The sequence below is a fragment of the Neopelma chrysocephalum genome, unplaced genomic scaffold, assembly GCF_003984885.1.
Source record: "Neopelma chrysocephalum unplaced genomic scaffold, ASM398488v2 Primary Assembly neopelma1_71, whole genome shotgun sequence".
Taxonomy (NCBI): domain Eukaryota; kingdom Metazoa; phylum Chordata; class Aves; order Passeriformes; family Pipridae; genus Neopelma; species Neopelma chrysocephalum.
Genome location: NW_020897731.1, coordinates 15,679,772 through 15,693,806, shown reverse-complemented (window position 1 = coordinate 15,693,806; position 14,035 = coordinate 15,679,772).

The following is a 14,035-nucleotide window of genomic DNA, read 5'->3' as shown; positions in this document are numbered from 1 at the left end:
AGGATTTAATGATCATCCATAAATAACAAGAGAAGAACTAAGACACTGGAAATGTTTGTCCACAAATTATGCTCTCTGCAGGGAAAATGAGGAAGATGAGGGTTTCCATGGCAGGCAGAGCACTTCTGGTTCACCTTCCCACTGACATTGCTGTGTGGTGATGCTCAGAATGTGGCTCCAGCAGTGCAGGGAGGAGCAGTGGGAGCAGCATCTGGGGCAGCTGTGTTGCAGCACCACAGACCTCTGACTCCGCTGCACTGAAAACAGCAATTCTAAGTAAATTTCCAGATCTGAGCTGTTCTCGGGAACTGGAGTGTTTGGTGAACTCTCTAAACTGCCAACAAAATATATATGTCCATCAAAAATATTGGCTTGATAAAAGTAGACGGTGACACATTCTGCCCACAAGTGCTTCTCCTAATTTGCCCTTGAGAATTTGAACTTTCAGATAATTGTCCTTGGGAGTGTAACTCTTCCAAATATAATTATGGTTTGCATTTCTAATCCCTGAATTAAGTATTTTGAATTGTCTTTCCTTTTTCTGTTCAAATAAAACCTGGAAATTACATTCGGTAATTTAGATTACCCTAGTCTCATATGCAGCTATGCATATCTTCTATTTTTTTCTCTTCTGAAAGCATAGCTTCATTTTTGACTTTGTTTTAAAACTGTTTACAAAGAGAAAAAATAATTAAACAGTCAAACAAAAAAAGAATTAAATAACAAAAAGGCAGAAAACAAATTAACGTGAGTTCTGTTGTGGTTTAACAATAAAAACGTTAATGCAATTAAACAAATTACTTTCTGTCATTCATAGTGATTCTTGTAATGTGAGGATGTGTTAGGGCAAGAGAGAAGTTCGGAAATTTATTTTTTTCATTACCTAAGCATAAAGTTTAGGAGTTGATGAAGACCAAATAAGATCCTTGTAGTTTCTCGATTTTGTGAGTCACAACTTGGAGAAATGTTCTGTTTTCTTTTCCAAAGAAAAACAACAAGTAAATATTAATATATCACAGAACACCAAGAATAAGTGAAATGTGTTGTACAAAGTGCCGCTGGGTCTTTCTACACTATTTTTTCAGCAACATTGCCAAACAATCTGTACTTTTGATGGAACTGATCTGAATTACAGATGGGCCAAAACTGCTTTTCAGGGTCAAATTTGGCCTGATTTTAAAAGGCTTCTTATTGATTGAAAGTGGATCTGAAATCGGGCAGAGCTAGATGAGGCCCAGTTATCAGCAGATTCCATTATGCCATGCGGAGGGAGTTACAGCCAGAGCTCTGGGTGGCCCCTGCAAGTTAAGCACATGCTTTAGTGCTTTGCGGGACTCGTGCCAGAGATCTCCATCCTTTACAAGATGGAGTTACCAAGCTGATGGACATACTCCAAAACAGGGCAGAAAAAGCAGCAGATGAAAAACCTTAACTGAAGGCTTATTTTCTCCTGAATGGCCAAGAAGAGAAGGGTCCTCTCAAAAGTACCCATGATTAAGGTAGAGGGGATTACAGCACTGTCACTCAGAACAGACACATGCAGAGCATCCTTTCTAACCTAAGAGAAAAGAGATTTTAAATGCTGATAGATCTTACTAATAGATATGGGCTGCAGATAGACTGTTGCAGAGAAAAAAATGCTTCTCTTATAACAGCCATGGACAGCCATACCTTATAAGAACATGTGAACGTAGCCAAATCTTTCTGAGGAGAAAAAACAAACAAACAAACAATAGATTTTTTCAAAAACAGGAGGGTTAGCTGCACCAGAATTCAGGGGTGACAAAGAGGACACACACAGGCAATGTCAGTTCAGCCCTAGAAATCCTTGTAATAGATTCTGATTTGCTCTTCTCTCTTGCTTTCATTTTTCTCCTGTCTTGGGTGAAGGGTTAGTGTTTAATAATATCATTTGCATCAGTGTGTCCCAACAGACCAAGGTACTAGGGCTGGGAGAGATTAGCATGGTAATCTCATTCTGATGGATAAAATTAGCAAAGATATTCCCCTGAACAGAGAGCTACCATTGGCGAGCTGCCGTGCTTAGAATCAATTACTAAATTACTTTGAGCTCTAAGTCGACAGTAACAGAAAAAAATTGGCATCGACCGAAGTGAAATAAGATAAAAAATACGTGATCATTAAATCTCTCACTACTATTCGCAAATGTGACTCACAAGAACTGCACAAAAAATAAGGCAGAATTTAATTTTTAACAGTGATCCCTGTCATCATTTCAACCAGAGCTGCTCAGTGCATGGGAGCACAGCTCAGCCTTGCCATCAGACTGCTCAAAGGAAGAATTGGGCTGCTTGCAGCTTCTACCCTGTGCTGAGCATGGCACACCGTGGGGACTTAAAGCCAGAAGACTGTTTGTGCAGACAGAGTAGGATAGAGAAAGATTTTGCCAGGGCATAAAGCCTTCCTTCATGCTGTAATTATCTGCTCTCTGTGCAAGTATATCATAGGTATATCACAGGTACTTAATGCTTTGCAAACGTGGAGAAGGGTAGGTACCTGACCCAGAGAAGGCACAACTTGGAGACTTTTCTGTGCATACACACACAGTGCAAAAAAATTCACAGTAGTGTGTAAAGCCTCACGTACCCGACCTGCTTGCTCTAGCACAAAATTTGCGTAGTCAGGGGTTGTCCAGGCTTAAAAATGGCCAAAATCTCTGATCTTCACTGTACACAGACCATCATTACCCATTTAACATGCTGGACAAGGCAGAAGTGCTCTGCAGTGACAGAGATGGCCAGGAGGATGAGTACTTGCGTTGTTACAATTGAGTTTTTGGAAGTATCTACATACTTTGCTGGGTTTTGATTACTCCAGCTGAGAGCAATGACACACAGGTCTGGTTTTAAGAAAATGAGAGATTTTGAAGCTTCTCCAGTTGAACACATCCACCTGGAGACCTCTCAGATCACTAGCTGCTTCTACAGACCTTCTATGCTGAAGTCACAGCAGCTGTAAATAAATACTCAGACCATCTTTTCTCTAACAGAGGAAATGTGAAAGAGAAAACCAAAATAATAATTACCATGTTACCCATGTGACATGCTCTCTATCTTTGCTACAGTTATGAAATAAATGGGCTTCAGAATGAAAAATATCCAACTAACATGCAATCAGTAGGACAGCAGAGATGTAGAAAAAAGATACGTGAAAGAACCTTTTATCATCTTTACACACTGGGAATCACAGTAGCATAAGTAATTGATAATATTATTAGCACAGTATACATATCAGCTGTCGGGATATTACGAGGACTGAATCCAATCTCTGTTGAGGGAGTCAGGGTCAACATCATTAACTATAGATCCTGTCCTGGTTTACATATAGAGCCCTCAGGCCAAATGTCTGCCAGATATATCTCTATAGATGTGCATAGCTATAGGACATACAGGGGGCTAATCACACACATCAGTAATAGACAAGAAGCTTTTGTTTATCTGAAGGTTTACTGGAATTAACTGATTAGTGTCAACTTGACACAATAACTTTTGTCTACAATGTAGTAGATCATTTTGATGGTTTTATTGATGGAGTGTTGACTAATGTAAATTGTAAGGGTAGTTGAATGAAGTAGGAAACATTTAAGTTAAACAGAAATTGAAAAAGCCACTAGCAAACATATCTTTAAATGTCACATTCTGCAGCCTTACAGATGCTATGATAATGATAACAATAATGGCAACAACAGTAAGTAAAGAGAATTTAAAATGGAAATAGACGCCACCTATTCATAAATTTATCTCTTACTTAAGTCTTCAGATAATATCTTATTGTTAAAACTAACCTAAGACAAATTTGACATATCTCTTTCTGAAAATAAAATCAGTCTAGTAAAAGAAAATAGAAAATTAAGTAAAAAATATTTATTTACCTAAAACCCATAGTGGCTCAATTTAGAATAAAAGCATGAAAAATATTTTAGAAAAATGTCTTTTGAGTTAAAAATTCATCATACAGATTCGTTAGATTCATAGCATTACTTTTTGTTTGTTGTTAGATATAACTACTTTCTTACGTAGTTGATATGGAGCACACTGTTTGCTTTCTTCTGCTGGGTGTCTAATAGCTTTTATGAACTAGTTTAGGCCTTCTGTTCTTATGGCTTCACAGCATGGTTAGGAGTTCATAATTTAAAACTATCGTTATTTATGTCAAAAGAGGAATGCAATCATGTGTAGACTTCTTTTCTTGCTTAGCTATTAGATTATTTAGTGCAACTTTTCGGCAATCTCCTGTGAAAGTAAGCTCAGGAAATACAGTGATTATGTTGTGAATGCTTCAAATAACAGAAAGACACTATATGGTCTACTATATTTATATTCTGCTATAAATAACAGAAAACTAATTCACATTATTCTATAACTTCAAAATCACCTTTCTTCCCTTTCCAGGCACAAACTTCTCCCCACAATAGCAAGTCAAAACCATTAGGCTAAGACAAGGGGGATACTGTCTGTCACAAAACGAAGTAATTAAATTTAGGCAGTATTATCAATGATGCCTAATTCTAACCATTGAAGCTGCTGTTACTAACCCCAGTCTGTCCCTCTATCAAAAAGCTATTTATTCTTCATTACTGGCCATCCCTGGGTTATAGGGATTCATTGTCATTGTAGTAACTTAGAGGAGGAACAGTTAGCACAATGATATTATGGAAATAGCCCTTTCATAGCTCATGGGCAAAGAAGTATTGAGTCACAGCTTTCCAGCAGTTGTCAGCAATGGTGAAATCTTGTCTGTATTATCACCCTCGGGGATTCATTACATTTGTTTGGATTATAGCAATGCAGTAGAGATGGAAGTTGTGTCACCAGAGAAAAGAACACCACTGTAGAGATCCCACACATGTAATTCCTATAGCAGTCTATATGCAAGGTCTGCAATACTGAGGACAAAATGTGCTGTACTTCGGGACACAGATAGCCCCATTTAGATCAGAAATACCCAAACCAACATGGTTCCACTTTGTCCGTGGCCTTCTCTTGATCTGTCTCTAAACTAATCCTGCCTCCTCACTGGAGCATGTCTGAGAGAGTGTAACTTCCAGTAACGAGATTTCAAAAGGTTTTCTCTTGCATGCCTGTAAATCTGAGGGTGTGCAAAGTCACAAGACCTTATTACATCGAAGACAGTGAAAGTAAAGGGATGATTAAATAGGTTGTGTCATTCTTGAAGAAACACAAATTAAATTAAATTAAAGATATTAATTTTGTGTGTTTTTTACAAAATTGTACATTGATGCATCCAAGAAATCACAGCCCTTCTCCAGCAGCATCTCACTTAGTAGTTTTGTCTTCCATTAAAAAATGAACAGGTTTGTTAAGCCTTAAGATTTGGTCAGAGCTTAGTGGTACTTTTCTATTTATTGAACATAAACATATTCGAATCCATGTTTGTTTGAAACTGGCAATATGCATTGTCAGCCTGCATTTCTGCCTAGGTACTAGAAAAAATACCTTAAAATGTTGGGGTTTTTTTTAAAGCTAGGAGAAAAGGTCTCAGTTTTGGAAAGCAAAATGTTTTATGTGTTTAGCTCTTAAACAGCCAGCCATGTCATTTGATGCAGGTAAACAAAACAAATAATTTCTATCCTGCTTTAAAAAGTAGGTACTCGGAAAAGGTACATTATTTTTCTTAAATATTTTGGTTCATTTTAAACTGGATGTTGAAATATCTAGATGTTGATTTTCTGTGGCCCTTACGTGCAATTATTTGCATTATAGATGTTCCATTAGGATAAGCTACAGTAGGAAGCAGTTGATAAGATGCCAACACAATACAGTGCAATTTATTCTTGTGGAATAATTTTTACAGAAAACATAAAAGAACCTTTTACATGTAGCTATACACCTTCAAACATGATTCCGAATTATGCACAATAGTGCTCATTTAAGTAGAAGTATGAAGCAAAATTTAAAAAACCATTTGTGGTCTATACAATGGTCAGGTACAACACACAACAGTCAGGAGAATGGCAGAGAATGACATCACTTTTCCTGATGGTGCCTGAGAAAGGTGGGTTGGGACTAAGAACTTTGTTTGCAAGGCTCTGATTCCTCCCTGACACTCCCCAAAGAGCTGGGAGGAAGGAGATATTGCAAGTGTAAGCGACAATCCAGAGAGGTGTTAGAGATCACTAGAAGATGCAGATGATGCTCTGTCAATGTAGGAAAATGCCTTAAATGTGCAACTGAGACAGATATCACATTTATACATCTAAAATGCATTTATCAAATCGTAGCTATTTCTATAGTAGAAAGAAGAAATCAGTTCAGAGTTCATGTCAAGTATGGACATCTTCACCACAAACTTCAGCACAACATCCTTTTTCTACAGCAAATCTCCCATCTTCTTCAGCACTTGCAGAGTGGAGGGAGCATTCAAGTTTTAAGCTCTTATATGAAAAAGAAATTATTTTTCCACAAATGCTTCCTCCTCAAACCAATTTTGAATGCAGAGCGTCCTCACAATGTCTTACACTGGTTTTCACCCCTTTGGCAGTTTGTGCTTTGTTCCATCCTCTGCTGCCTCCTTGTTTCTTCCTCTCTGCATAAATGGTTTCCAGGATATATTTGAGCACACAGCTGTCTCCTGCATACATTTCTTCTGCCTTAACTTCTTTCTTTAAAATTGTTTTTGGGATCTCTTTTTGCATTTCATCAGCAACATAGTTCTTGACAGCTAAGAGGTGCATCTTCTTATTTTTGAGTACCTTGGTTCCAAACACTACTGAGGAGCCTTCTTGCACCTTCTTCTATCATCCTGCTAGAGCAATGAAAAAGATGAGATATGTAATAATGGAAGATATTTCTTCTGATTTGTCACTGATCTCACTGTGTAGAAGCAACACAAAGCAACTTTGTGTCAAGCATAAGCATACCTAGTGCAAAAGTTCAGCACATTAAATAATGTAAAATACACAGGAATATCTCATTCAAATATGAAACAGTTATCTTGATTGCAAAGTATTCTGTAATCATTAAGACCAAAGCACAACTCTAAGTAAAAACACTTTAAAACACGTTGTCCCATAAATCTGTATTGAATAGCAACCTTAAATAAAAAAGAAAGCATCAGAATTGCAAATAATTATGAATTTAAAAGACTAATTGTCATGATTAAATGATTTTTGGGTTGACATAAATAGAGAAGTAATCATGAGAGATATGTTTTTTATCTCACTGTAATATAAAGGATGCACATTATATGAAATGAGGAGGAACAAAAAGTTTTGCTCATTCCAGGATTAGAATTACTTTATCTTGCCAAAATTTCTCATTGTGTCAATTACAAAGATCTTCATTCAGTAGCTAACAAGGCTTTCTTCAAGCAAATTCCTCTTGACCTCATCATTTTCTCTACAATTTTCACAGTCTTACAGGCAAATCACAGCTGCCCAATGGCAAAATTCATTGGTCATGATATACTATTAGATATACATTACATGTCTTTGTAAGTATGTGGGGTAGTGTGCATATGATGTAACGATGTGCAAAATGCAGAATACATGTTATTTAAAATATAAGATGAAAATGCTATTTCAGTCGCTGGTAATTTGCATTTCATATTCCCAAACCATCATAATACTATTATAAAGTATTGATCCAAGCATGATCATTTGATTTCACATCAATACTAATATGACTTTTCTGTGATCTGTTGACATGTGGGATTTTCTGAGTGAAATACATACATACCAATATCCAACTATTTTGTCTAGTTAAAGTGGATTTAGCTGTTCTGTGTGAAAAACTGTTGGTAAAAATGCAGATCAACCTGTGCCAAAACTTGAATTAGATTATATTAGTAGGCTTAGATTTATATTCTGACCTCTTTTCCAAATCTCTTTCTTTTATCTCTTTGATATAGTGGTGTCTTTCTGATACCGATTGTTGGCTGGAGCCATATTCAGTATCCTAAGCACAAAGCATGGGTAGCAAAAGCAGTTATGACATTTAGGAGCAAAAGTTCCTTAAAATCTCATTCCCATCCTCAACATGGTTATATAATACATCTTATATATACACGGACATAAGTACTGCTGGAATAACAGTCTTCCACTGAGTCTCTCTGAATTATGTAAACAATATAGTTTATTATGAAACAGGTTTTGCTTTGATTACTTTTGCATATAGATGCCAAAATCATATGGGTCCCACACACCCATTTCTTCTGTCCCATTAGATAGGCATAGAGTATAATACCCTTAATAGCCTTCAATCTTCGCAACATTGCTGAGGTACTCCTTCCTACTAAATCTCTGTTTTCAACATTACCCAAGAGTTTCAACTGACACCATTCTGTTGATTTTTCCTGATGGTTACCAACTTGAAATCTATCCATTGCTCAGGAATAATCATGGAATCATGGAACCATAGAATCATAGAATGGCTTGGATTGGAAGGGGACCTTGAAAAATACCTACCTTTTCTACAGATATTCAGACAGACATCCCCTTCCCCACCTGTACACACACAGATACCCACAGAGCCAACACAGTTTCTGCTAGAGACAACAGCAACACCTCCACTGATTTACTTGGAGGAGACTTGGATCTTACTGGCATGGAAAGCCTGAAGGGGAGATGACAGCATGTCTGGGAAGAGTGGTTATGTGCTGATGACACTCAGTCACTTTACTATCAAGAAATCATCCCATAGAATGAAATTGCTTTTCTCTCATCTGACTATCTATGGGGCCTGAGCAAAAACTAGCTGAAAGTGAATTTATCAGAGATTCATTCCAAAATGAGCCATCACAGTTTCCTCACAGAAGCCAAGGAACCCAAGGAAAAGACAGAGATTGTCTCTGGCCTCGGATGAGATGTGCTTCTTTCCTATCATCTGCCAAGACCTGAAAATGGTTTACAACCTCAGAATCCAGTTAGAGCCATCACTGCTTCTGGGTTACAAGGTTACTGATGGGGGCTTCTTTGCCTTTGGTTATATATGGCAAAGCTGTGACCCCTTTCCCACGTGAAGCTATAGTTCATGTTGAAGACTACCAAGAAGCTGAAGTAAGGCCCCAGTACCTCCATGGGACAGGTCAGTGTGGTCACAACTGCCACCTGCAATTCCATGCACCATTGTCCTGTGTGCTTTTAGATGGAGTCCTCATTGCAGGAAAATAAACCCCCAAGAACTTTAGGTTCATCTGGTTTAAACTTCCTTCCAGCCCCAGTGGCCTTCTAAACCAAACTTGCATTATTGGAAACAATGAAAGCAAGGCTAAATAGAATGACTTTACGCTGCACAGGAACAGCATTTCTGACCATATGCTCCCCCTGCTCCCCAGTTACTAGGTAAAAACTTCATTGGGGCTCTGGAGTCTACTTAGCAGGGCACAAACTCTAATGGCTAATCCACAGTAATTTAAATTACATCGTGAGTTTGTTAGAGCCCTATCACCTCCTCTTCAGTTCTCTGAATAAACTGTGTATAAACACAATGCATATTAGTGTATGTCCTACTATCTACTTACTTTCACACATCACTTTCTTTACTTTTGAACATATCAGCATATTTCAGTATACAATTACCGAATTTGAAAACTCAATTAATGTGCTATTTACCTGAGTATTAACTAGAACAATATCTATAAAGGCCTTAGAAAAAAATTCTTCTTACAGATTGTAAACAAACTTTAAAGAACTGACCCAGTGCCAATCCTTTCAGCACCTGTGTGGATATAAGCAATTATTTTAGTTAATGGCACAACACAAGGTCCAGAGAGCACACATAAACCCACACTTTCCAAGAGTGATTCAAGTAGGGATTACATAAAAGGTTTTAGTAAAAACTGCAGCCTTGTTCTCATCTGGAGCTATTACCCATTAATTTTGTCTATCAATGTAAACATATAATTTATCCTTAAGAGCCCTTCACATCAAGCATAATCATCTTAAGGAAGATATGTGGTCAGGATAAAAAAAAGATGCTGTTTACATCTTACATCTGATTTCATCTAAGTTCAGCTCTGCTTCCTGTTGTTTACAACAAATGGAAACTTCTATACTGCTTTCCTGCTTCAGCTAGTACTTGACGGGTATTTTTTCTTCCTTCTCTGAAATCCTAGTAGAGGGAGTCTGTGACTGACCAATGAATGTCCAACCAACAGCCTTCTTGCACTCCCTTAGCAAACGATGGACCACTTGAGTTTCAGTGAAGGAGTCTGCAAACTCATTTTGACTGCAATAAAATGAAAAGCCTGTTGATCAGCAGAAAGGCATTGGTGTACTTTCCAGGTTAGCACTTGGGACTAACTAGTAGTAATTTGATTAATTGATATAATTTTTACAGTGGGGCTAAAAATGACCAGCTGCCAATATTATGTCACTTTTGTATAGGAACCTGGGACCATCCATCAGGAATCATTTGTAAACTGGAGTCCTTCTTAAAAAAAAAAAAAGGCAGAGCAAACGCAGCTAAGCTTTGATAAGTTGTCTTACAGAAATAATGCAGCTGATACAATCAAAACAGGCAGAAGAGCCACAATGTAACCAAGGCTGGATCCACAGTCATGACACCCCAGCCAAGAGCAGTGATCTAGCTGTGGTCCCAGCAGTGATCTAGCAGCTGTTAGGTACCCAGGGACTGTTTAGTGGGAATGGAGCTCTGACTCATAACCTGAGCAAACTCTCCACGTTTGAATCATGAAGGAAAATGTCCCAGACCACTTGAGCAGGTATTTCTTGCTCATGATTTGAAGCTGATTACCATTAGTCTCTAAGGCATGAAGAACTGCTCTGACCTGCTGCTCCTTAAAGCCCAACAGAGCACGTTTCAGTCGCATGTGGGAGCTGCTGAATCCTTCAGTTAGCCAACATGGAGACCTTTGATTGAACAGCTTAACACTATTTCCTTCTGCTCACCCCTTCCCTTGTTCAGGAGCTGGAAGTACCTTGCCTGAAGGCACAATGCATCCCTGCAGGCAAGAATTCAGGATTGTCTAACCCTCCCTGTCACTGGCTACTTATTCTGAGAAAAGAGGCCTTTTTAACTTTCCTATGACCTCTTGACTTAAGACATCGTTAGCCTTCACTGTGGGAAGAACATACCTTTCCATCTTTCTTACTGTCTCATTCAACCTCATTGGATTCATTGACACAAACAGGCATAGAAACATAAAATTGCTGTAATTGGGTCAGGCCATAGGTCTGATAGTGGCCATTGGTGCTTAGAGAAAGAACAGAGTAAGCAGGGCACAAACAGAAGGACCCTTCCCTTGACAAATCTCTGCTACCAGCAATTTCAAGGCCATCAGAGAGTTGGAGTTTATATCCAGACTATCAACTTATGGTTCAAATATTAAAATCACAAATAATAGCGAATACAAAATCTTTGACTTTTTTGAACTCCTAAATATGTTTTTCATTAAACAAAGCAAATGTATATCTGCAATTGTATATGACATAGATCCTTTGGTGTGAGTCATCAATGTGTTTTGCTGTGCTCCTGTACTTGCTAAGAGACAGATGGAGTGGTCCTTTTTTATTTCCATAATAAGCATATAAAGTTTATATCAACAGTATTTCCTTAATTATCTTTTATGTTACTTTCACTGCATTCTTTCTTCCCCATCCTACTTTGAATTTTATGAGAGGCCTCTCAATTTATTCTCATTCCTCAGACCCATTACTGACAGGTTTCACACTCAAACTCCATACCTTTGCAACTAGCTTAAAGATCAGCTTGCATAGGCAAGCTGCAGTCCCTCAGGCTATTCAGCATTAAGGGCCTGTTCTGCACTCTGCTGAAATCATAGTCTAGTCTTTAAAAGGTTCAACAGCCTTTGACCAACTTCATCAAGTTTAGAGGCAAGACCCAATAAGAGGCATTACTAAATCTGCCCCAGTGCACAGCACACCACATGCTGTAACTTGCTATTTTTGCAATACAGCATATTTTTCTACCATTTGAAATATTATTCAGTCCTACTATTTCTCCCGTGTGTTTCTCTGTAAGAGCACCAAGTATTCCCAGATATAAAAGTGCTGGAGCTTAAAAAAAAAGACATGATATTCAATGATATTCAATATCAGTATTAATATAACTGTGAAAAGTTATACTGCTTGCAGAACAGACTACATCATTTGAAATGTGGGAGTGTTTTTCTTCTGTCTAAGCAGTGCAGGTTGGTGCAGGTAAAGTCTCTGCTGGGTGTGTTTTTGCTTTACCAAATGTGCCTAAACTTAAACTTGTGGTTGTGGTTTGGTTGTGTTTGCTTGTTTGTTTTTTTTTAATTAATGGAACCAAAATTGGACAGTTCATAAGGCAAGCAACAGTCAGGCCTCCTGCCTCCTTATTTTTGAGTATACGAACCTCCATCAGTGAACAAAGAACAGAAGTGTCCAGATCTGGGTCTCTCTGCCTATCCAGTGCCAGCAACGTGGTCAGGAGCTGCAGGAGGGCATCTCTGCTGGTGCCCGAGTCTCCGCAGCGCCATGCTGCTTGCTGTCCTTTGCTCATAATGATGGAAAGCTTTGACCCGGCCACATTTCTGCTTCTAGAGGGAAAAGCAAAGCCTTCTCTCAGGGCTATTTCAGCTCCCAGGACCCTTGTGCTGCCCCGGCTGTCCTAGCAGCTGCCCAGCGAGCATTTCTGCCTTTCACAGCCTCTTCCCCTGCTCAAATAGTCTGAAGAGATAGTATTTTCCTTTCCTTTTTTTTCTTTTTCTTTTTTTTTTTTTCCCTCCTAATCGCAGAAAGGCCTCCCCGCCTAATCTAATTCCCGTTCCTTTGTCACAAGCAGATGTCACTTTTACATCTGTGTGTCTGCTCAATCGCCCTGTCTCCTCCAGCCCAGCAGATGTTGCCGCCGCCGCCGCGGCAGCCGCGACCGGGGGGAAAAGCAAAGCTCAGATCCCTCTACTGGCCGCCTCCCGAAAGCCACGGCCGCGCAGCCAGGAGAGGGATGGAGCAACTAAAAAAGGATGATTATTATTATTATTAGTAGTAGTAGTAGTAGTACTAGTAATAGTCCTCCTTCTTCATCACCATCATCATTACTATTGCAAATCCCCCATCTCAACTGATTAGACAGTAGAAGACCAGCCAAGAGCGCATCCAGTCACCTGGCATCCTGAGCTAGCGCGGAGAGACGCGGGGAGGGAGAGCGGCCGAGTAGGGCCGCGGAGGGCAGCCAGCGCAGCCAGCGGGAGCGGAGCAGCAGGGACAACAAAAAGTGTGATTTTTTTTCTCTCGGGCGTGGGAGGTAGAGTCCCGGACGCGGCGGGAGCAGGAGCATGTCCTGCACGCGCTGTGACCGGGGGACAGCCAACACGTGTCACCGGCCCCTTCGGTCCTGTCACCCGCTGCGGCTGCGGGGGCAGTGACGGCCCGGGCCCCGCAGGCGCGCTGCACTGTGCGCCCCGACCTGCGGAGGCCCGCACCTCAGGGGACCGGCCGCTGTGGAGTGGGACGCTCTGGCCGGTCCCTCTGAATAAAGCGATGTCAAAGAAATCTTCACCAGTATGTAACATTTTATTCCGGGGGATGGGAGCGTCGCAGCGCAATCGGAGCGGGGCCCGAGAGGCGCTTTCCCATGGCCGGCGGCGGCCGCACAAAGGCGCGCTGTTCCCCGTTTTGTTCCGCTGCCTCCGAGCATTCCTCCCGCAGCCTGAGGGGAGCGGACCGGGCTCCTCTCAGTGTCGAAAGAGAGGAAAGAAAAGTGGCTTTTACATACTCGGCCTGTTTTACTCCATCACCCTACCCCGCCGCGCCTCCCGCCGCCGCACACACCGCGCATCCCGTGCACACCACTCTGCCCGCTTGGGCCAGAGTTTGCCACCGAAACAAAAAGGCTCTTCTGGAAGGGAGGAAAAAAAAAAAAAAAAGAGGGGGTGAAGCAAATGGAAGGCTCTAATTCTATTTGTGTCTCCTGGAAATCAGAAGGGGTTTTTCCACACGTCGCCTTGATTTGATTATTCCTTGGAGATGGTTTCTCTGCCCCCAGCCAGACGCGTGGGGGAAGGCCGCTGAGGCAGTTGGCCTATAGTGGGAATAATCAAATTATCC